Source organism: Papio anubis, chromosome 7 (assembly GCF_008728515.1).
Source record: "Papio anubis isolate 15944 chromosome 7, Panubis1.0, whole genome shotgun sequence".
In the NCBI taxonomy this organism is placed as follows: domain Eukaryota; kingdom Metazoa; phylum Chordata; class Mammalia; order Primates; family Cercopithecidae; genus Papio; species Papio anubis.
The window spans coordinates 53,276,979-53,301,937 of NC_044982.1; positions in this window are offsets into that span (position 1 = coordinate 53,276,979).

Genomic DNA, 24,959 nt, shown 5'->3' on the forward strand with positions numbered 1-24,959 from the left:
GTGGCAGCAAGAGAGAAATGAGGAGGAAGCAAAAACGGAAACTCTGATAAGCCCATCAGATATTGTGAGACTTATTCACTATCATGAGTATAGGACAGGAAAGACCAGCCCCCATGATTCAATTACCTTCCTGTAGGTCCTTCCCACAACATGTGGAAATTCTGGGAGATACAATTCCAGTTGAGATTTCAATGGGGACACAGCCAAACCATAATATTCTGCCCTTGGCCCCTCCAAATCTCATGTCCTCACATTTTAAAATCAATCATGCCTTTCCAACAATCCCCCAAAGTCTTAACTGATTTCAACATTAACCCAAAAGTCCACAGTCCAAAGTCTCACCTGAGACAAGGCAAGTCCCTTCCACCTATGAGCCTGTAAAATAAAAAACAAGCTACTTACTTCCTAGCTACAATGAGGATACAGGTATTGGGTAAATACAGCCATTCCAAATGGGAGAAATTGGCCAAAACAAAGGGGTAACATAGCCCATGCAAGTCTGAAATCCAGAGGGCAGTAAAATTTTAAAGCTCCAAAATGATCTCCTTTGACTCTAGGTCTCACATCCAAATCATGCTGATGCAAGAGGTAGGTTCCCATGGTCTTAGGCAGCTCCACCCTTGTGACTTTGTAGGGTACAACCTCCCTCCTGGCTGCTTTCACAGGCTAGCATTGAGTGTCTGTGACTTTTCCAGGTGCACGGTGCAAGCTGTTGGTGGATCTACCATTCTGGGGTCTGAAGGATGATGGCCTCTTCCACTAGGCAGTGCCCTAGAAGGGACTCTGTGTGGGGCTCCAACCCCACATTTCCCTTCTGTACTGCCCTAGCAGAGATTCTCCCTGAGGGCCCCACCCCTGAAGCAAACTTTTGCCTGGGCATCCAGGCATTTCCATACATCTTCTGAAATCTAGGCAGAGGTTCCCAAACCTCAATTCTTGACTTCTCTGTACCCACAGGCTTAACACCACATGGAAGCTGCCAAAGCTTGGGGCTTCCACCCTCTGAACCCACAGCCCAAGTTGTATGTTGGCCCCTTTCAGCCATGGCTGGAGCAGCTGGGATGCAGGGCACCATGTCCCTAGGCTGCACACAGCACAGGGACTCTGGGTCTAGCCCATGAAGCCAGGATTTCCCCCGGGCCTCTGGGCCTGTGATGGAAGAGGATGCCATGAAGTTTTCTGACATGGCCTGGAGACATTTTCCCCATGGTCTTAGACATTAACATTAGGCTCCTTGCTACTTATGCAAATTTCTGCAGCTGGCTTAAATTTCTCCCCAGAAAATGGGCTTTTCTTTTCTATCACATTGTCAGGCTGCTAATTTTCTGAACTTTTATGTTTTGCTTCCCTTATAAAACCAAATGCCTTTAACAGCACCCAAGTCACCTCTTCAATGCTTTGCTGCTTAGAAATTTCCTCCACCAGATACCCTAAATCATCTCTCTCAAGTTCAAAGTTCCAAAAATCTGTAGGACAAGAGCAAAATGCCACCAGTCTCTTTGCTAAAACACTACAAGAGTCCCCTTTGTTTCAGTTCCCAACAAGTTCCTCTACTCCATCTGAGACCACTTCACCCTGAACCTTAATGTACATATCACTGTTGGCATTTTGGGCAAAGCCATTCAACACATCCCTAGAAAGTTCCAAACTTTCCCACATTTTCCTGTCTTCTTCTGAGCCCTCCAAACTGTTCCAACCTCTGCCTGTTATCCAGTTCCAAAGTCACTTCCACATTTTCAGGTATCTTTTCAGCAACATCCCACTGTACTGGTAACCGTTTTCTGTATTATTTCATTTTCATGCTGCTGATAGACATACCCAAGACTGGGAAGAAAAAAGGGTTCAATTGGACTTACAGTTCCACATGGCTGGGGGGCTTCAGAATCATTGCCAAGGGCAAATGGCACTTTTTACATGGCAGCAGCAAGAGAGAAATGAGCAGGAAACAAAAGCGGAAACCCCTGACAAATTCATCAGATCTCAAGAGACTTATTCACTATCACGAGAATAGGATGGGAAAGACCAATCCCCATGGTGCAATTACCTTCCCTAGTTCTCTCCCACAACACATGAGAATTCTAGAAGATACAATTCAAGTTGAGATTTGAATGGGAACCCAGCCAACCCATATCACTGATGATCACCTGAATCATAGCTATGGTGGTGGCATCCAAGATTCTGAAAGACTTCTTCATCAGGTCTCTAATTCTCATCTTGCAGGACTCACAATGGCCATTTCTTGTTGAGACTAATGCCTTTTTACCATGGTCACAACACGACTCCTGAACAAATGACCTCCCTTCCTGCATCTTCTCATTCACTAAGATAAAATGACCCCATATGGGAGAATAAACTTCCATCTAAAATGCCACCCTTGAGCCCCCAAACCCACCTCATTGTAAGTGTAACATCCCCTGAGGGATTGATTTAACAGACTTGAACCCACCTTTGCAAATATTATAACAGTGAGAAAATTAAGACAGTGAAAGAGATATCATCTAACCAACCCCTGTGTTGTCTTTAACCCCCAAACTGCCCTTAATCATTCCTGGGCTTGGGCCAAGCTAACTCTGAGAGATATTTATAGTTTAAATGATAATAGCCATCCCCCAAATCTAAACTGCCTTTGTAAAGCTAGTGACAGACTACCAAGTTAGGAGGATGAGAGGAGCCTGAATTCTGCTGAGGTATAGACATAAACGATTATCAGCCATTATTATATATGTCACAAGATTTGCAACTTCCTAATTACTCCTGCAGATAACATTACTGTCATAGAACCTAAGATTGCCCTTTTGAGCTGTCTTTTCAGATTTTTCTATTTCTGAGGATGATGGCTCCACCCAGACCCACCAAACCATCCTGTGGCCCCCACCCAGAAGAGGGCTGTTTTTCGCACCCCTGTGATTGTATCCCCAACTAATCAGTGGCACCCATTCCCTGGCCCACTAAACTATCCTTGAAAAACCCTACACTCTGAATTTCAGGAGAGGCTGATTTGAGTAATAATAAAACCCTAGTCTCCCATTCAGCCAGCTCTGTGTAAATTAAACTCTTTCTCTTTACAATTTTCTCTGTCTTGATAAATCAGCTCTATCTGGGCAGCAGGCAAAATGAACCCATTGGGTGGTTACAGACTTACATAGGAAATGTCATGGTAATATGCACTGAAAGATCCATTTGCAGCTGAGATTCCATTTAGGAAGCAATTAGGGATTTTAAGGAGCTCTCCATTCACTGCAGTATCACAAATTGCTTATCCATAGAGAATAAATTCAGATAGACACAACAGACATCTCACATAAGAGACTAGAGCTGAAACAGCCAAGATTCAGGGCTGATAAATGAACGCTAGATTCTCAAGTCTCCAGCTTTCTGGGTTCACCTTTTGCTTTAACATCCAAATGCTCCAGCTCAAACCCCCATTCCGAGCACTGTAGATGGTTCAGAACCTCTGCTAGGATTTTTGTTCATTCATTCCAACAACTTTTTACTCAGTGACTACTGTTACTCAATGTGTCAAGCTTTTATTCTAAGCACTAGAAATAGAACATGAAAAGCAGTTAAAAAAAAAAAAAAAAAAAGTCCTTCCCTCATGGAGTTTACATTCTCTGTGTGCATTTGAGGTCGGGGAAACGAGGAGGGGGTAAGCTGCTCTTGTGCGTCCACTCTGCAGCCCACTTCCCAGTAGTCCCCTGTATCCTGCTAGCTGCTGCCACCTCTCTTTGCCCTGGTGGGAAATACTAGTCTCACTTTCTTCATTCTCCATAGCCCACCACAAATACAAGTGGGTGTGTACAATAGGAGATGCAGGGTAACAGAATGAGATTATAGCATAATGAATAGCATAAAGCAACAACTTAAAATGGAATATTAAAAATCACTGATCTAAAAAGCCACTACTTATTCTCCCTAGGGCTCTGGTGTGTCTTCCTCACTTCTCTCTCAAGGTCTTTTTCCGTCCCCTGTTTTTCTGAGCTGCCAGCCTCCGACCCTCAATTTCTGTTTACTTTTCATATGCAAACCCATTCACCCATGGCTTCCTAACTCTGCCGTGGGGTGAGGTGGATGGAGAGAGAGGAGCTTCACCTTTCCCATTCAAAAAGTCTTCCAAGATATTTTTTAAAACAAAGACTCATCTTGCCCGTCACGAATCATGCCACTCCCCTACTGTGTGAAAGCAGCTATAGTCTGTATGGTCTGTTCTACTTTCAATACAGTTTTTTTTCTCATTGCAGTCAGCCAGCATATGCAGGAAACAATATGCAAAATGGAATGCTAATTCTACTGCTAATGTGAAATTTAAGCACTCTCATAAACATAGACTTGGGAAAATGTCATTTAAGGATTCCAAACAAGTTCGCAGCCAATCCCAACATACTCAGTATTGAACAAGTAGAAAGTAAGAAGAATCTTACGAAAAATAAAACTGGATCATACTACACATCTTACATTAAAATGACTTTCAAATATATCAAAGATTCAAACCTTAAAAAGGAATCATGAAAGTAATAGGAGCATGATTGAGGTTTTTTAACAATAATATTCTTGGATGAAAAAGACTTTATAGTGTGGAGGCCAGAATATGCCACTCCAGAAAATACTTCTTTGGCACTTATCCAGTTGGTTATTCAAAGAAAGGAAGACAGGAATAGCTGTCCTCTTATAAAGGAAATTTACATCTATCTACCTTAGTAAGATAAACAGAGATGCAAGCAGAGGTTTTCCTTTGAGGCCCCTTTATCTACCTAAAAACGATAAAGATCTGACACCTTCCCCAAATAGAGATTACCATAAGCTGTTACCTAATCTTTTGACAGCTGTTATCTAAGAGATTTAATCCGTGTAACAAGACAGCCTTTGCTTACCATGTGTTTCCTCCCCTCACCACCTATAATCTGCTGCTACTCACCCATCCCCAGGAACTCCAAGCCCCTACCCCTTTCTCTAAGGTATAAAAACCTCGGTCATCTGGCCCTTCTTCCAGTCTAGTATTTTGTGTGGCTTCTGTACATACGTACACATAATAAATTTGTATGCCTTTTCTCCTATTAATCTATCTATTGTCAGTTTATCTTATAGACTTAAATTATCAAACGTTCAAAAGAGAGGAAGGAATATTCCCTCCAGTCTTACACTAGTAGGATATTGAATCTAGAAAAATGAAGGGAAAAAGTTTAGCAATTTGACTACATATAAATATTAAACTTCCATATAACAAAACTACCATAAACTAAGTCAAAAAAAAGTGAGAAAACATTGTAACACACAACAGATTAAAGGATAATTTCTTCAATAGAAAAAGAGCCCTCATCTCACCAAAATCAACAACAAATTTTTTCAAAGCAGGCAAAGAATATGAACAGGGAGTATACACACATACACATGCATACACACACACAAATGGCCACTAAAGATGCAAAAATATGTTCAACCTCATTTCTACTTACATAAATAAACATCTAAAAAAAACATTGTTTTCTACCTAGGAGATTGGGCGTTTATTAAGGAGAATTGACGCACACAATCACAAGGCGAAGTCCCACGATAAGCCATCTGCAAGCTGAGAAAGAAAGAAGCCAGTAGTGATTCAGTCTGAGTCCAAAAGCCTCAAAAGCAGGGAAACCAACAGTGCAGCCTTCGGTCTGTTGTAGAGGGCCTGAGAGCCCCAGGGAAACCACTGGTGTAAGTCCAAGAGTCCAAAGACCAAAGAATCTGGAGTCTGATGTCCAAGAGCAGGAGGAACGAATGGAAGCATTCAACATGGGATAAAGATGAAAACCAGAACGCTCAGCAAGCCAGCTTATCCCACCTTCTCGCACCTGCTTTGTTCCAGCCTCGCTAGCATCCAATTGGATGGTGCCCACCCACATTGAAGGTGGGTCTTCCTTTTCCAGTCCACTGACTCAAATGTCAGTCTCCTCTGGCAACATAGTCACAGTCACACCCAGAAACAATACTTTACCAGCTACCTAGACATCCTTCAGTCCAATCAAGTTGACACCTAACATTAACTATTGCATCTAGTGTTGGTAATAATAACAGCAAATACAACTTTCATACACTGTTAGTGTGAAATGTAAATTGATACAACCTTTTCGATAGGTAATTAGGCAATATCTGATTCAGAAATTCTACTCATAGGAATTTTTCCTCAGATGTATATAAAAGGATGTTTTTTACAGCAATGTTTCCCATGGCAACATGACTACAACAATGTAAATGTCCATCATAGAAGTGATTATATAAAACATAATACATTCATACCATAAAACACTATGCAAAATACTATGCAACCATATTGAAAAATGAGGTAGGTCACTGAAAAGTTATATTATAGACTTATTAATTAAGTGGGAAAAAGTAGTGATCTCACTTATAAAAAGAAAAAATGTATACATAGCACTTCTAAATTTCAGTCCGAAAAACTGAAATGTATTTTTAAGAATGTCACTTTATTTCTCTAGAGCTAGATATAATATCTACATGGAATTTCTATCCAACCAAGTGGCAAAACTTAATCTTAACCAATTTGATGTCCTACTTCCCAGGGTTATTTTTAAGTTTCGTGGGTTTAGAGTTTGGCAAGGCATTCAATAGACAAATACACCTATTCCCTAGAATAGGTATCTATACATGCTGGCATACATGAGTCATACTTTTTTCCATCTGATCTTTTGATCATTTCACCAAGGATCAATATTTGACTACCCACCAACTATAGCCAGGATAATGTTTTAGCCAGTTGTCAAAGCACTGAAATACTTCTAAGCCAGTTAGTACACAGATGCTGCCCAAAACAGTACTCCATCCACCAGACCCAGCCACCCCAACTCTCCTCCACCCTTGGAGCCTCCCTTACCTCTCCCACAATCCAATAACTAAAGGGTATTTCTAGGCACGGCAGGGTTTCCAGGACTTGCTCCCGTGACACAGCCAGCATGTCTTCCGACTGGCAGGTGCCCATGCCAAATATTGTTGAATATGTGCTCCCTCAGAATACCACCAAGCTAATCTATTGATAAGGCAAAGCTGAGTTTATTAATTACTGCACTATTAGAGAGCACCACCTTAGTAGTGAGATAAATTCTCAGTAGTATCTTGGAGCAGAAATGCAAAGTCAGGACATTTATGGGGCTTACAGATTGAGTTTAAGACAGGTTTTCCAATAGGGGGTGGTTTGATTAATACTGGGTAAGAATCATGTTATAATAATAATTTGTGTACGTAGCAAGGTAGGGGTTTTAAAGCAAGGGTTTTAGAAACTCTTGGAGAGCAAATTATCATGATGCTATATATTAAACACTTGGATGGTTACTTAAATAAAATTTTAAGAAAGTTCTTGAAATGAGAAATACAGTTACTTGCAATTTTTATGTTTCTCAGAGTGTCCTGAAATAATAAAGCTATGTTGATTAAAACAATTAAGTCATGTTAATGTAGAAGACATGCTGTTGTCTATAGATGGCTTCAGTTCTGTGTTCTCTCTTGTGCTCATTTTTAAGCCTGACCTGAAGGATGTGATGCTTAACATCTGGGACGTAATCAATCCACATCTTCATTACCCTTTGGGTTGCCATGATTGAGCATCACGTGTCTGAAGATGGTGCTATGGTTTGAAGATGGGTTGTCCCCACCAAAACCCATGTTGAAGTTTTATTGCCAGTGTTCAGAGGTGGGGCCTAGTGGGTTGGTGTTTGCCCAGGCTGAGTGCAGTGGTGCAATCTTGGGCATGGAGGCAGATCCCTCATGAATAGATTAATGCAATCTCTTGGGTGTAAACTCAACTCCTAATATCCTTTAACCTACTCTATTTTTTCCATCACATTTTTCACCTTCTAACATATTATATGTTACTTACTCATTTATTGTGGTTACGGTTTACTGTCAATCTGCTCACTCCCCAAAAGCAAAAAAAAAAAAAAATTCTTTTTCTTTTTCACTGATGCATCCAAAACACTTAGAAGACTACTTGATATTTAAAAAATATCCGTTGAGCAAGTAAAGCACTTAGAAAAGTACCTGGCCAATAGTCAGAAGCATGTGAGTCTTCGTTCTCAAGGAAGATTATCTAGAGAAAAAGGAAAAAGAAGAAAACTTTTCTTTTTTTTGACGGAGCCTTGCTCTGTTGCCAGGCTGGAGTGCAGAGGCACAATCTCAGCTCACTGCAACCTCCACCTCCCAGGTTCAAGCGATTCTCCTTCCTCAGTCTCCCAAGTAGCTGAAACTACAGGCACGCGTCACCACACCCAGCTAATTTGTTTGATTTTCAGTAGAGACGGGGTTTCCCCATGTTGGCCAGGATGGTCTCCATCTCTTGACCTTGTGATCCACCCACCTCAGCCTCCTCCCAAAGTGCTGGAATTACAGGCGTGAGCTATAGCACCCAACCTGAAGAAAACTTTTTGAATGTAAAAATAAAATTCGTTGAGTTGTTAAATTAGAAAAAGTAAACCCTCCTTAAATCATTTTAATTTAGAAGTCAGTGTGAATTGGTAAATAGTTACTTTTGCATGATAAATTAAATGAGTTTTGCTACTTATAATCATATATAGCAATTCTTTTATCAGAATGTCCAGGTAGCAGCTCCTCTGGGTCTGCCTTAATGAATACTTCAATTAGTAGTATATTGGCATGTAAACAAGAACAGAGTCCAAATCCTTAGTAATACTCTTCTTCAGATACATGGAGAAAAGTGGTACCTATAAACATCACCTCTTTAGCAACACTAATCATTAGTTTGCTAGGGCTGCCATCACAAAGTACCACCAACTGGTGGTTTAAACAACAGAAATTTATTTTCACACAGTTCTGGAGGCTAGAAGTCCAAGATCAAAGTGTCAGCAGGTTTGGTTTCTTCTGAGTTCTCTACCCTTGGCTTTTAGATAGCCATCCTCTGTGTCTGTCTTCACATGTGTTCCCTCTGCATTTGTCTGCATCCAAATTTCCTCTTTTTATAAGGACACCAGCCATATTGGATCAGGGCTTACCCTAAAGACCTCATTTAACTTAATTATCTCTTTAAAACTCAGTCTCAAAATGCAGTCACATTTTGAGGTACTGGGGGTTAGGACTTCAACATATGAATTTTGAAGAACTATAACTCAGCTCATAATATTAATAAAATTAAAGCAAATATTCGTATTGACAAGGGATAAAATGAAGCTGAATCTTTCCTTAGCTGAGCCTAATAGGATGTATTAGTCCATTTTGTGTTGCTATTACACAATACCACAGATTGGGTAATTTATAATGAATGGAAATTTATTTGGTTTATGATTCTGGAAACTGGAAAATCTAAGAGCATGATGCCAGCATCTGGCAAAGGCCTTCACACCACATCACACATCATCCCGTGGCAGAAAAAAAGATGAACAAGAGAGAGTAAGAGTGAAAGAACAAGAGGGGGCCAAACTTACTTTTATTTATTTATTTATTTTTATTTTCATTTGAGACAGAGTCTCGCTCTGTCACCCAGGCTGGAGTGCAATGGTGTGATCTCAGATCACTGCAACCTCTGCCTCCTGGGTTCAAGTGATTCTCCTGCCTCAGCCTCCCAAGTAGCTGGGACTACAGGTGTATGCCACCACGCCTGGCTGATTTTTATATTTTTAGTAGAGATGGGGTTTCCCCATTTTGGCCAGGCTGGTCTTGAACTCCTGACCTCAGGTGATCCACCCACCTCAGCTTCCCAAAGTGCCAGGATTACAGGCATGAACCACCATGCTGGGCCCAAACTTACTTTTATAACAAAACTACTCTCTCAACAACTAACTCACAATAACGACATTAATCCATTCATGAGGGCAGAGCTCTCATGACCTAATCACCCCTTATTAGGCTTCACCTTCCAATACCGTTGCATTGGGGATTCAATTTCCAACACATAAACTTTGAGGGACATATTCAAACCATAACAAAGGATATAAGGTACAATATAGGTCTCTTCTGAAATCTGTTCAAAGTTGTTAACTTTAAAGTGTAGGACACGCAATATCTTTTTCCCTCTACCCTCTTTGGTTTAATGACTGGGGCCCATGAATTAAACTGATGAACGACAGAGATAAACAAAGTTGTAATTATGTACCCATGTTATAGTAAGTAGCTAGACAGGCATGAGTGGGGCAGGCGGGGGCTCCCTTCACCTACCAGGAATGTCAGGCAACCATCGGGTGATGATCCAGCAGTTGTCACAGTACCTCTCTAAAATGACAGCTGATTGCAGCCAGTGCCAGGGAGAGGCAGTTTCCCCATAGATAAAAACACCTGAAACTGGTAATCGTAGGCCTGGCACGGTGGCTCATGCCTGTAATACCAACACTTTGGGAGGCTGAGGCAGGTGGATCACCTGAGGTCAGGAGTTCGAGACCAGCCTGGTCAACATGGCAAAACCCTGTCTTCACTAAAAATATAAAAAATAGCCAAGGGTGGTGGCACATGATTCCACCTACTTGGGGATTCCACCTACTTGGGGATTCCAGCTACTTGGGAGGCTGAGGCAGGAGAATGACTTGAACCTGGGAGGTAGAGGTTGCAGTGAGCCAAGATCGCACCCCTGCACTCCAGCCTGGGTGAGAGAGTGAGATTCTGTCTCAAAAAATTTTAAAAAAAGAAAAAAAAGTTGGTAATTGGCAGCTTCCAATAGGATCTCAGGAATTGAGCAAGTAGGCTAGCGCATGCACATTAAGAGGCAAAAGGGCAGAGTATGACCTACTGGAGGCATTCTGCTGGAAAATGGAAGAAAGCCTCATGTAAGCATGCATATAACTCCAGGAAACACCCTGTGCATGCTCATCTCGCAAACGCAAGCAGAGCACCACACATACAAGTGGCTCACCATAAGGGAAGAACCAAGGGAAAAAGCTGCAGGACACCGGAAGAAGACCAGCATATAAAATCCTAGGTTCAAGGTTAAACGGGGCACTTGAACTCCCAGATGTTCGGTTGGGTGTCTTCCAAGTGTACTTCCCTTTCTTTCATTCCTGCTCCAAAGCTTTTTAATAAACTTCCACTCTTACTCTGAAATTTGCTTCAGTCTCTTTTTCTGACTTATGCTCCTCAGTCGAATTCTTTCTTCTAAGGAGGCAAGAATTGAGGCTGCCACAGACCCGTACAGATACACTGCCATTAACTTGGATACTTGCCACCGCTAACACCTACACACAGAAATGTCACTAAAAAATTAGACTCGGCCTGGCGCAGTGGCTCACACCTGTAATTCCAGCACTTTGGGAGGCCGAGGTGGTCGGATCATGACATTAGGAGTTCAAGACCAGCCTGACCAACACAGTGAAACCCAATCTCTACTAAAACTACAAAAAATTAGCCAGGCTTGGTGGCAGGTACTCGTAATCCCACTTACTCGGAAGGCTGAGGCAGGAGAATCACTGAACCCCGAAGGTGGAGATTGCAGTGAGCCGAGATTGTGCCACTGCACTCCAGCCTGGGCAACATGCAAAACTCCTTCTCAATAAAATAAAATAAAAAGTAAAGATTGTCTTACGCAGGTAAAAGTCTCTCATATGGTAAGAATTGTTTCTTGGAGTAGCGCTCTTGCTGGTAAGAAGACACCTTTACAAATGGAACTTTTCTTTATAAATGAAAATTTCCTTTACAAAAGCAGACATTTATACTCTATTTTTAAGCAGTTTGTGGAGGTAAAAAACTTTTCCTGCAGCAACCGCTTCTTAATTGCCTTTAGCTCAAAATAATCCATATGTCAAAGAGGCATATTTTGGTGTGGTATATTCAGGTACCCTTCAGAAGTACATACTTAGATGAAACAAATTTGAAATTTCTTCATTTTTTTTTTTTTACTATAAATGACGTAGTACCTAGACAATGCTACATTTTAGGAGCATTATTTGAGAAACCTCTGAAACTTTGAAAAAAGAGACTATTATTTGAGTCTATAATGGCTTTTCATAAAAGTAATTTTGCACCAGGTGCCATGGCTTACTCCCCAACTTTAGGAGGCTGAGACAAGTGGATAACTTGAGGCCAGGAGTTCAAGACCATTCTAGCCAACATGGTGAAACCCCATCTTTACAAAAAATACAAAAATTAGCCGGACATGGTGGTGCATGCCCATAATGCCTGCTACTTGGGAGGCTGAGGCACAAGAATTGCTTTAACCCATGAGGCAGAGGTTGCAGTGAGCCGAGATTCCACCACTGCACTCCAGCCTGGTTGACAGAGTGAAGACTCTGTCTCAAAAAAAAAAAAAAGAAAAGAAAAGAAAGTAATTTTTAAAAAGTAATAGCTTTTTATAAATGCCATTCATTTTTTCTCTATTAAAAATAAAGAAATGGATGATTTTCAAATATCAATATATATCTTTTCTGGGTTTACGTATTTTCATGAGAAATCAGCCTTTTTTTTTTTTTTTTTTTTTTTTTGAGACGGAGTTTTGCTCTTGTTGCCCAGGCTGGAGTGCAATGGCACGATCTTGGCTCATCACAACCTCCACCTCCTGGGTTCAAGTGATTCTCCTGCCTCAGCCTCCTTGATCCACCATGACTGGCCTTCTGTTGTTGTTGTTGTTGTTACCATCTTTTAAGAGACAGATTCTCCTCTGTCACCTAGTCTGGAGTGCAGTTGCGGGCTCACTGTAGCCTTGACCCCTTGGGCTCAAGCAATCCTCCTGTCTTAGCCTCTTGAGTTGCTGGGGCTATAGGTTCATGCCACCATGACTGGATAATTTTTTTTTTTGGTAGAGATGAGTTCTTGCTATGTTGCTCAGGCTGGTCTTGAACTCCTGGGCTCAAGCAATCCTCCTGCCTCAGACTCCCAAAGTACTCAGATTGTAGGCATAAATCACCATACCTGGCCATAAATCAGGCATTTAAACTTTTTTTTTTTTTTTTTGGATAGAATCTCACTCCCGTCACACAGGCTGGAGTGCAGCAGCACGATCTTGGCTCACTGCAACCTCCACCTCCTGGGTCCAAGTGATTCTTCTTCCTCAGCCTCCCGAATAGCTGGGATTACAGGCATGCACCACCATGCCCAGCTAATTTTTGTATTTTTAGTAGAGACGGGGTTTTGTCATGTTGGCCAGGCTGGTCTTGAACTCCTGACGTCAGGTGATACACCCACCTTGGCCTCCCAAAGTGCTAGGATTACAGGCATGAGCTACTGCACCTGGCCTAAAATCATTTTTTAAATTCAAGAAGTATGTTGTCATTTAAAAAGTCAATATCAGTAAGTAATATATCTTTGGCCCTCTGAGCATTAATGATCTATAATGTCTAGGGTAGTTGTGTATCCCTCCCTATAATGAAAGGAAATGACATAATTATGTAATGTAGTAAACCCCTATTTGATTGTCTGCCCTGCCCAGCCCCATGTCTGAGAATTGCCCTTTCTCCTGCGGGAAGAAATTGCCAATGTTGCCTCGCCATCTGAAGTGTGGACACCTGTGCAAGCTAAACCAGTGAGAATTTGGCATCTGGATCAAAAATCTATTTAGCCATCAAAAGATAAAAACGCAAACACCAGAATGAAAGAAAATATTCACAAATCATGTATCTGATGAGACTTGTATTCAAAGTATATAAAGAATTCTTACACTCAACAATAAAAAGACATGTCCCAATTTTTTAAATGGGAAAAGGATTTGTATAGATATTTCTCCAATGAAGATATTCAAATGGCCAATAAGCACATTAAGAAAACACTCAACATCATTAGTCATTAGGGAAATACAAGTCAAAACCACAAAGAGATACCATTTCACATCCGCTAGGATACTATAATAAAAAAGAAAACAATAACAAGTGTTGGTAAGGATGGGGAGAAATTGGAACTCTCCTACATTGCTGGTGGGATTGAAAAATGATATAGCCACTTTGGAAAACAGTTTGGCTGTTCCTCAAAAAGTTAAACAGAGTTATCACATGGTCCAGCAATTCTACACTCAAGAGAAATAAAAACATGCCCACATAAAAACTTGTGCAGTTCTTATGTGGACATGTGTATGTGTACAGAAATAGTCATAGCTGTAGTATTTATAGTAGTGAAAAGTACTCAAATATCCATCAGTGGACGAAAGGATAAGCAAAACATGCTATATTCATACAATTGAATATTATTCAGCCAAAAAAAGAAATGAAGTACTACTGATGTATGCTACATGAATGAACCTTGAAAATATTATGATAAGTGAAAGAATGAAGATACAAATGGCCACATATTGTAGGATTCTATGTATGTGAAATGTCCACAGTAGGCAAACTAATAGAGACAGAAAATAGATTTGTGGCTGCAAAGATTTGGGGTAGGAGAAATATGGAAAGTGACTGTTAAGAGGTAAAGAATTTCCTTTTGGGATAATGAAAATATTCTGGACTTAGTGACTGAGACATAATTTTGTGAATACCATTATTCATGGTAGTTATTTTCTATAGTATAGCTGTGTTCAGTGTTGACACAAATATTAAGTTAGTGAATACTGGGTCATTGTTCCTAAGGGAAATATAGCATTGGGTTCCCAAAAGCTCCTGGTCACATGTTCATCAACCAATCAATATAGAACCTTGTTCTATGTATGTTTCTATTTAAAGGTACTTTATATATGTTTCTTATAATTAATTATATGTGGGTTTTTAATACTAAAACACTAGCCAAGAAAGGTTTAATATTTTCCTGACCCTGGGTAATATGAATGTAAATTTCTTTGGCTTTCAGCCTAACAACAATACTGTCTGCTACGTCTTTCTTTTCTAATAGGTTATCATCTCATAGATCCACAAATTTTGCCTCTCTCCCATCTTTTCTATAGCTTCATCATATTACATAGATGTTATTTTAGCATTTTCTGGGGCAACCTCATGTACAGATTGGCAAATTTCCTCTTCCTTTTTCTGGATGTACTGCTTTGTTGATTCATCAACACTGAACTCACAGCCAATAGCACCATAACTCATGCCTAAATGAAAATTTTATTTTATTTTATTTTATGTATTGTTTTTTATTTCTTGAGACGGAGTCTCACTCTTCATCCAGGCTGGAGTGCAGAGATGCAATCTTGGCCCACTGCAACCTCTGCCTCCCAAGTTCAAGCGATTCTGCGGCCTCAGCCTGCTGAGTAGCTGGGACTACAGGCACGCACCACCATGCCCAGCTAAGTTTTTGTATTTTCAGTAGTGACTGGTTTCACCATGTTGGCCAGGCTGGTCTAGACTCCTCACCTCAAGTGATCCACTCGCCTCAGCCTCCCAAAGTGCTGGGATTACAGGCATGAGCCACTGTGCCTGGCCCTGAATAAAACTTATCTAACATGTGTTTTCTCCACAAGGCACATAACTTTTTCGCTCTTGGAAATACTAGCCAGCACTTCAACACTATGGTTGGGGACCATTTTAAACAGTGAAATCATCAACAAAAAGCACAAAAAATGTGAAAAACTGGGAACTAAATGGACCATGAAAAGGACCCTTGTCTATAGCATGAGTTGAAACCAGAAGGCAGAGCATTGTCTTGCTCAAGCTCAGCTTGGAATATGCATATCCAGTGACTCGAAATTTTTGCCACTCTGTACACATCTTCAAATGACTAGGAAAGTGTGATACATCTTGATTTGGGGGTTATAAATAAATGTTAGCTCATAGATGGATTCACAAATTCAGAATCCATGAATAATAAGGATCAATTTTACCAAAAAGCACTCCATTGTATACTTTAAAAGTTAACTTTATGGTCTGCGAATTTGTGAATTGTATCTCAATAAAGCTCTTTTTTCTTTTTAGTTTAAACTTAGCTTTTAAAAATTACTTAAAAATGAAAAAAGAAAGCTGGGCATGCTGGCTCATGCCTGTAGTCCCAGCTACTTAGGAGGCTGAGACAGGAGGATTGTTTGAACCCAGGAGTTTGAGACCAGCTTGGGCAACACAACATAATTAGACCTTGTCTCTAAAAAAAAGAAGGAGAAGAAGACTATTGAGTGTTTCAGTGGTCATTTCTATATTCAACATATAAAACTCATGACCAGCCAGCCACAGTTACTCATGCCTGTAATCCAAGGAACCTTGGGAGTGTGAAGCAGGTGGATCACTTGAGGGCAGGAGTTCAAGACCAGCCTGGCCAACATGGCTAGACCACACCTCTACTAAAAATACAAAAATTAGCTGGGTGTGGTGGTGTATGTCTGTAATCCCAGCTACTTGGGAGGCTGAGGCATGAGAATCATTTGAACCAAGGAAGCAGAGGTTGCGGTGAGCCGAGATTGCATCACTGCATTCCAGCCTGGGCAATAGAGCAAGACTCCGTCTCAAAAATAAATAAATAAATAAATACGCATGACTGTCTGTGGCTTTTTTTTTTTTACTTCCATGTATTCTGTGAGACAGAAAAATACCATGCTGTTCCTTGAAAGAATGAGATTGATGAGTAGGCAGAGGCAGAGCAGGAGGAGACCCAGAAAGAGGACTTCCCAGGCTCATTACAGTGCTCTACATCCCAGTTCCTACCCTCTTGAGGCCCGCTTGTTCATCTCTTTGTTTGATCCCACTGTAATCAATGACCCCTTCTTGCTTAAGCTGGCTCAGGTAGGTTTCTATTTCTTGCAACCAAAATAATTATAACTAATACTGTAACCACCCAATGGGTTCACCTTGCCCACTGCCTAGACAGAGCTGATTTATCAAGACAGGGGAATTGCAATAGAGAAAGAGTAATTAATGCAGAGCCAGCTGTGCGGGAGACTGGAGTTTGATTATTACTCAAATCAGTCTCCCTGAGCATTCAGGGAGCAGAGTTTTTAAGGACAACTTGGTGGGCTGGGGGAAACCAGTGAGCCAAGAGTGCTAATGGTCAGGGATGAAATCATAGGGGGTCGAAGCTGTCTTGTGTTGAGTCAGTTCCTGAGTGGGGACCACAAGATCAGATGAGGCTAAAGTTAGTCCTACAAAGTCAATCTAGTCCCTGGGCAGGAAGGTCTGCTTTGGGAAAAGGCTGTTATCATCTTTGTTTTAAACTAAAAACCATAAACTAAGTTTCTCCCAAAGTTAGTTCAGCCTACACCCAGGAATGAACAAGGACAGTTTGGAGGTTAGAAACAAGATGAAGCCGATTAAGTTAGATCTCTTTCATTGTCTCGGTTTGCAAAGACGGTTTCGATCCAACAGATTTTTAGCCACTTTTCTGGGATTATTTGACAAAATAATGAATGAGTATAATTAGTTCTTCAACTAGAACTTAAATAGATATTAAGATGTCTGTGAAGCATCAGACTGAATTCCTTGAGGGCAAGATGTTATCTTTTCATCTTCGGTCTACCTTAAATTTAGACTTGCCATCCATTTAGCGTTAAGGAAAATGTTGAAATGTAAATAAATGTTGAGTGATATAAGGTACTCCTGGCACTGCAGGCTGTGCGTTAGAACGTTAGAATCCCTGGAACAAGCACTCCTTTATGAATGATAACAACTTTGTGTGTGGTCCTGACTATATCACCAACTAGCTGTGAGAACTCAGTAAAATGAGGAGAGCAGAAAAATCATCAGAGGTCTCTAAGGCCTGTTGCAAGTCTGATATTTTCTCTTATGCAAATTAAACATACTTCTAAAAACAGTTTATATGATTGATTATCTTATTTCCTGGCCCAGAAGCAGGAGTGTAGTAAAATAATCAATCATATATAAACTTTCTTCCTTCCTCCCTGACAGAAAACAAACGTCAATTTAGGCTGGCTCAGTCCAGTGCATCCCAGATCAAGTCAGTATCCAACTAAGCACTATTCTAGCTCTCAGCTGAATTGTCAAATCCCTATTAAGATTAGAATAGATAATTAAGGTGTTATTTTAGTGGAGAGACAGGGTATTTTTATTTTAACAGGACAAAAAGGAAGGTAGGCTTCATTCCGTCTTCACAAACATTTATTTTCTCCTCTGTACAACAGCCTAAGGCCCAAGGGCGCATTTCCCAGGTGACCAGAGCTACTAGTGCACTGTAGTCTAGAAGGGTCAGGGTGAAGCAGTGGTTTTCAAACTGTAGCTTGCAGCAGAATCACATGGAAGGCTTGTCATAATCAGATGGCTGGACTCTACCCCAGAATTCCTGATTCAGTAAGTCCAGGATGGGGCCAGAAATCTTGTATTCCTCACAAATTCCTACAGGGAATGAACTGTTGGTTGTTGGCTCAGAACCTTACTTTTAGAACCAGGGAGGTAGAGAACCTCAGGGAGTTGATAGTTGGAGGCAGGTTATTTTATCTCTGAGAGGTTGTCAAGTTGGAACATTATTTAATATATCAGAGAGAGAGGTGAAGAGAACCTCCATAAACGTTTTCATTGTGGTCTTTACCTTTCCTATTTTTAACTTTCCTAAAGAGGTAGGGAGCTTCTCTTAAGACCTTTCTAGATCATTAAGTGTATCTCCTTTCAAAGTCCCATTACATGACATACCAATTGAAAGAAACCTGTTTCCTCTTGAATCATCTATTTGATGGCTATGTAATGTGAGAATAGCTCTTTAATGAAACCGCTACATTTAAGCCTTTCATAAATGTTTTATGCCACTTAAGAGGGGGTCTCCCCAAGTTAATCTTAAAAATGCAGTCTTCTGACACTCCTTTATGAGTGCCTACTATGCACAAGGAATCAGATTAGGGACTATAGGAAATATTTACTGGCTGCAACGTAATTATATTGTATTGTGGAGTTAAGGGTACAAAGCAGAAGATGGCATGTGGCCTTACAAGGGCGCAGGCAAAGTTCTACAAGGTCCAGGAAGGGTCATACTTTGAGGAAGGAATCACGGACAGCTTCATGGTATGGATTTTATTTTTCTCAAGGTTTTGAGCATCTGGAAACTCGGCCCTTTGTTACTTGATGTTTAACGCTTTTTGTGGTACTACGAATGATTTAAGCTAACATCAGGGGTATAACATTGTCTCTCTAAGAAATAAGGAGAAAGCTGCATAGAACAGAATAAAGTAAAGGGTTATTCACTGAATGGGAACCTGGAAGTCATAGTAGCATAACTGTTTACTCACAGTAGTTCAATGGAACTCCCTGCTCTAACCTCGTCTCTGCTTCCATCATAAACACACACACACACACACACACACACACACACACACACCCCTCCCACCCACACTGCTCTTTCAGCCTACGCATGTGCTAAGCCAGCTGGGCAATTGCAATTTTAGAAAGAGCAGAGAAGAGGTGCTCAAAAACACATTAGTCACCTTATAAACCAGAGCTGTTGAAACAAACATAATTGCAGTTTCACTGGAACTATTCTTATTTAACACTAAAACAAATAGTGTTGTGCATACTAATCTCTTGAGTATTTCAAAATGGATATAAGTCAGAATATGAGTGAAATTCAAACGGTGACATAACTTTCTACTTAATGTGTATTTAGTTCAATTAGATATATACTTCTGATCATACTTAAAATTGAGATGGAGGGTAAAGTATCTCAAAACTTTTAGCAGCAGGTGGGAAGAAAGTGCCTATACCACATTACTATATTATAAAGAAAAATTTAGGCCAGACATGGTGGCTCACATCTGTAATCCCAACTTTTTGGGAGGCAAGGTTGGAGGGTTACTTGAGCCCAAGAGTTTGAGACCAGCCTGGGCAAAAAAGTGAGATCCTGTCTCTACAAAAATTAAAAAACAAAAAAATAGCCAGGCATGGTGGCATGCACCTGTAGTCCCAGCTACTCCAGAGGCTAAGGTGGGAGAATAGCTTGAGCCTGGCAGGTCAACACTGCAGTGAGAAGTGATCATGCCACTGCACTCTAGCCTGGTGACAGAGCAAGACCCTGTAAGAACCTGTTTGAAAAAAAAAGGAGAAAATTTTAAATATGGTCTTCATACATAATGCTATGGTTTTTGATATTATTTAATTAACATAAGTATATTTCACTTCTAAAGTCAGAGTAGAACAAAAAAGGCTGTATTATAAAAGAGTTCCGTTTTTTAAACCAAGTGGGCGACTCTCTCTTGAGTACACCCACACTCCCCTTTTTTGAGTGTGTACTTTTCAGAAAAAACAAAAAAAAAAACAAAAAAACTGGGCACAGTGGCTCACACCTGTAATCCCAGTATTTTGGGAAGCTGATGCGGGAGAATTGTTCAAGACCAGTCCTGAGGACTTAGCAAGACTCAGTCTCTATTAAAAATTTTATATACATATATATATATAATTTTCTATATAAATAATGTATATAACATATTAAACACAGACACACACACACACACCCCAAAGTGAATGATTTTTCAGTTTCCTTTTAATTCTAGATCCTTGAAGACCATTAAACTCCCATCTTTTATTAAATGATTGTTTGAAGCATGTATAATCATACCTTTTAACTGCTGCTGGTGATCAGGCATACTAGTCCATTCAAAGCTAAGCACCCCTCTTATACAACATCTGAGAAGAAATACATTTGAATTATTTACAGAGCAAAGGCTGTTCCAGTGGAATGGAGTCAATAGGAATGTAAGCAGAAATATAGAAATCTATGTGGTATAATCAAAAGCATAATATTAAGTTTTATTACTAGCTGTGAGACTTTGAATAGCTCACTTCATATCTCTGGGTCTTAGTTTATTAATCTATAAAACAGAGTAATTGGACTTGATAAGTGGTTCTGAACTAGAACAGGCATCAGAACCATTAGGAGAGTTTCTTAAAAGCATCCATGGGCTGGGCGCAGTGGCTCACGCCTGTAATCCCAGCACTTTGGGAGGCCAAGGCGGGTAGATTATGAGGTCAGGAGATTGAGACCATCCTAGCCAACATGGTGAAACCCTTGCCCCTACCAAAATACACAATTAGCTGGGTGGTGGTAGGGTATCTAGCCCCAGCTACTCAGGAAGCTGGGGCAGGAGAATCACTTGAACCTGGGAGGCAGAGGTTGCACTGAGCCGAGATTGTGCCACTGCACTCCTGCCTGGGTGACAGAGCAAGACTCCATCTCAAAAAAAAAGAAAAGAAAAAGAAAAGCATCCATGCCAGTCCCCCATGCCCAGTTTTACCCCACACAACCACCCCACACAACCACCCCATCCCAGGCCTGGAAGGTGCTCTCCAACAAAATTCTCTAGGTCATACTGGATGGACTTCTGGATTCCTTCCACCTCCCATCTAAGAGTCTCTAAGCTGCGAAACATATCTTTATTTTCTCTCACGTTATCTCAAAGTGGAGCCAAGTAAGAGAAGCACTTAGGGCACTTAAATGGAAAGTTGAATATGTATTAAACAAAGATGTCTTCCTATCTTATTCTGGTTGAAATCCTAGAATTCAAGCTCCCAGAGTCCACTGCAAACTTAGGCTATATCTAGAGCTTTAAAAATGAGACATGATTCTACATTCTTTTAAAGCTTTCATATCTGTACTGGCCTCAACACTTGTTCTGTTTCATACTGGAATGTCTTTTTGTTGTTGTTGTTGTTGTTAAAATTTGTTCAGAAAAAAAAAAATGTATCCTTTCTAGCTTGAATAGTCATTTAATCATAATCAAAATAACATTGGTTAAATGCCCTTTTCTGCCTGATACAATGCTAGAAAGCTCATAAAACAAGAGAAAAATGAATCATTCCTGGTCTCTGAAAATATGTTTCAAAGTCAATAGCATAAATACCAACCTTGAAGGTTTATGGTTTCATGATTCAAGATACAGAATTTCATGGTGCACCGTGAATTCTTTTTTTCCCAAAGCACTTGAATATTTATTACCTATTTTTGTCCACAGATCAGCCTTTTAAAAAACACTCAGAAAGTATTTTCATTCTTATACAATAAACTAAAAAAACAGATTAGATTCCTTGTTTTCTGTGAACAACAAGTTCCGGAAAGGTGGATAATCTTTCTAGCCCCAATGCCTAGCACAACATAGGTGCTCAATAAATATTTGAATAACTGGATGTGTTGCCTTCTTTCTCCAACTAACTCTCCCAGGCAAGCAGGCAGCGGGTTGCCTGGACTAATCTGAATCCTCACACATGATGCCATGAGAATGAGCATCCACTTTCTTGGTTTGGAGTTGCTGATTTCTGGGGTTTTCAAGTGGTAATGCAGTGAACAGACCACGAGAGACACTGCGGACCTGTAATCGCATGCCTTATTATTTTCACTGACTTCAAGGATGCTTTTAATTACCTCCTGATTCCTGGGGCAGCCTCAGCCTCACTGCCTTTTATAGCAGCTGTAGCAGCTACAACTTTGGAATAGTTGACAGCTGTTCATACTTATTCATGTTTGTGCAGCACCTAACACAGGGCCTGGATTTAAGTGTTCAATAAACATTTGTTAAACCGAATTACAGAGGCTGCTGGATCTAAAAAATACTGATGTGTGGCTCCCATGGCTAGAGATTCAGATTTAATTGGTCTTCAGTATGGCCTCATATCAGTGTTTAAAAGTTTTTTTAGGTGATTTGAAGGTGCAGCCAAGGCTGACAACTATTGAATAGCCTTCATACACCCTGTCCTTTATTAAGAGGGAGATTAGTAGTTCATAAACACACACACACACACACAAGATGTTAGAGACTAGCATCTTAATAGAAAATTTCTCTCTAATGTAGTTGGAATTCAAAGCTCAGAAAATAGCAGGAGGACATTCAGAGAGAAATAAGCACAAATGCCACTGACTTTATGAAACCTTTCAATGGCATTGCTTTGTTCCTAAGATACAGCCCAACATTCTTTGCTTTGTTTGCTTATTTTTTGAGATAGGGTCTGTCACCCAGGTGGAGTACAGAGGCACAATCACAGCTCACTGCTGACTCAATCTCCCAGACCCAAGTGGGAGACTCAGCCACCAAAGTAGGTGGGACTACAGGCATATATCACCATGCTAAATTTTTTCTAATTTTATCTTTTGTAGAAATGAGGTCGCATAATATTGTCCAAGCTAGTCTCAAACTCCTGGCCTCAAGCAATCCTCCTGCCTAGGCTTCCCAAAGTGCTGAGATTACAGTTGTGAGCCACTACACCTGGCCTGACCCAACATTTTCTCATGGCTACAAAGCCTCTATCATGACACCCCAACCTGGCTTTCCAGTCTCATCTGGTGCTGCCTCCTCCCTCACCCTCTTTGCAGCCTGCCTGCTGGCCTTCTTTCAGTTCCATGGTCTGCCATGCCCCTTCCCACTTTGGACCCTCCCAGCTAGAATACTGTTCACTCCTCATTCTTACTTTCATCCCACGCATCCTACCCAAGCCTTTGCCTTGCCAGCTCCTAAGCACTGTGGGAGTCCATGACTGAATGTCATTTTGTCAGGGAAGAATGATTTCCTTGACCCCTCAGAATAGAGGTTATGCCTTGGCTCAGCACCTGTCATAGCACTCATTACAGCTATCATCAATTATTTATTTGGTTAATTGTTTAACGTCTGTCTTCTTCACACAGGAATGGGATTGGATTGATTTTGTTTGACTCTCAATGAGCCTCTGCTACTGAATCATTCTGCAACTTTGGACATATTATTTAACCTTGCCTGGCTTCAAGTTTCTAATTAGTAAAATGGTAATAGCAATACTACTTATCTCATAGGATTGCTGTAAGAATTAAATGAGATCATTCCTGCAGAAGGCTTGTGGTTCAGTGCCTGTGACATAGTAAGTGCTAAAAAAATAAAAATAAAAAAAAGGATGATTATTCTGAAAAGGTCTTTAGCTTAGACATGTTTCAGATGGCCTCTTAAGGCCCCTTCCAAACTTCCTCTCACAACTGTATGATGCCACATCATTTTGGAGTTTAGGGCTTAAATAACAGCTACTTTATTCCCTTCCAAAATAGGTAATCAAATCAGAAATAAAACACAGAAGACAGAAAAATAAATACCAAATTGTTAACTTTAAAACAGATAAAACTCATTGGATAGTGTGACTTTAGATATGAAACCAAAGGGGCTTATTAACACCCCTCCCCAAATTGAATTTGCCTCTCCTTATGGGCAGAGATGCTTCAGCAGGCAAACCGCAGGGAAGAGCAGAAAATGTAGGCATTCTGGGTATAGACTGGCGCTGCAAGACTGGCACTGAGCTAAGTGACTTCGCCAGTCAGATAAGTTATCCCATCTCCTTGAAGGAGAAGAGAGAGAACAGAAGATAAAATGTGTCCTGGCATGTCTTTCTTTGCTGGGGAAGGGAGTGGATCATCTATTCCTTCTATGGAAACACAAGGAGTGGGAAAGAAGTACTCTCTCCCCCACGGTGTGGTTCCAATGCCAGGAGAATGATATTTCTCAGAAGATAATTACAAAATTTACTTTGAAAAACCAAGTCGGCCGGGCGCGGTGGCTCAAGCCTGTAATCCCAGCACTTTGGGAGGCGAGGCAGGTGAGGATCACGAGATCCCAGAAGTCCCGAGACCATCCTGGCTAACAGTGAAGCCCCGTCTCTGGCTACAAAAAAATTAGCGAGGAGGCCCGAGGTGGCGAGCGCCTGTACTCCCAGCCTCCCGGGAGGCTGAGGCAGGGAGAATGGCATGAACCTGGGGGCCGGGGCTTTGCAGTGAGAGCTGAGATCCGGCCACTACACTCCAGCCTGGGCAACAGAGCCAGACTCTGTCTCAAAAAAAAGAAAAAAAAGAAAAAGAAAAACCAAGTCATACTGCACTGTGGGTGATATGTCTGATAATGATATACCAGAAGTTTGGTGAATGACTTATTTTGTCTTTTAAATCAGGTGGTGTCTCTAGGTGTCTGTATGGATAACAATGTTTGAGGATAACATCAAGATTCTTAATCTGAGGCCCCTCATAGCTAAGGTCCAGGCCTATTCTGGCCTTCCAAGATCACTACCAATCTCTTGCCTGTTCTTCAGGAGAGACCCTAATTTTCAAACTGGTGCAGGTCTGTGACCACGTTTTTATACCTGTTGATGTCAAAATGAAAAATAAATGATGTAACTCCTGTGGTCTGAATGTTTGTGTCCCCGCTAAATGCATATGTTGAAATCCTAACCCCTATGGTAATGGTATTAAGAGGTGGGGCC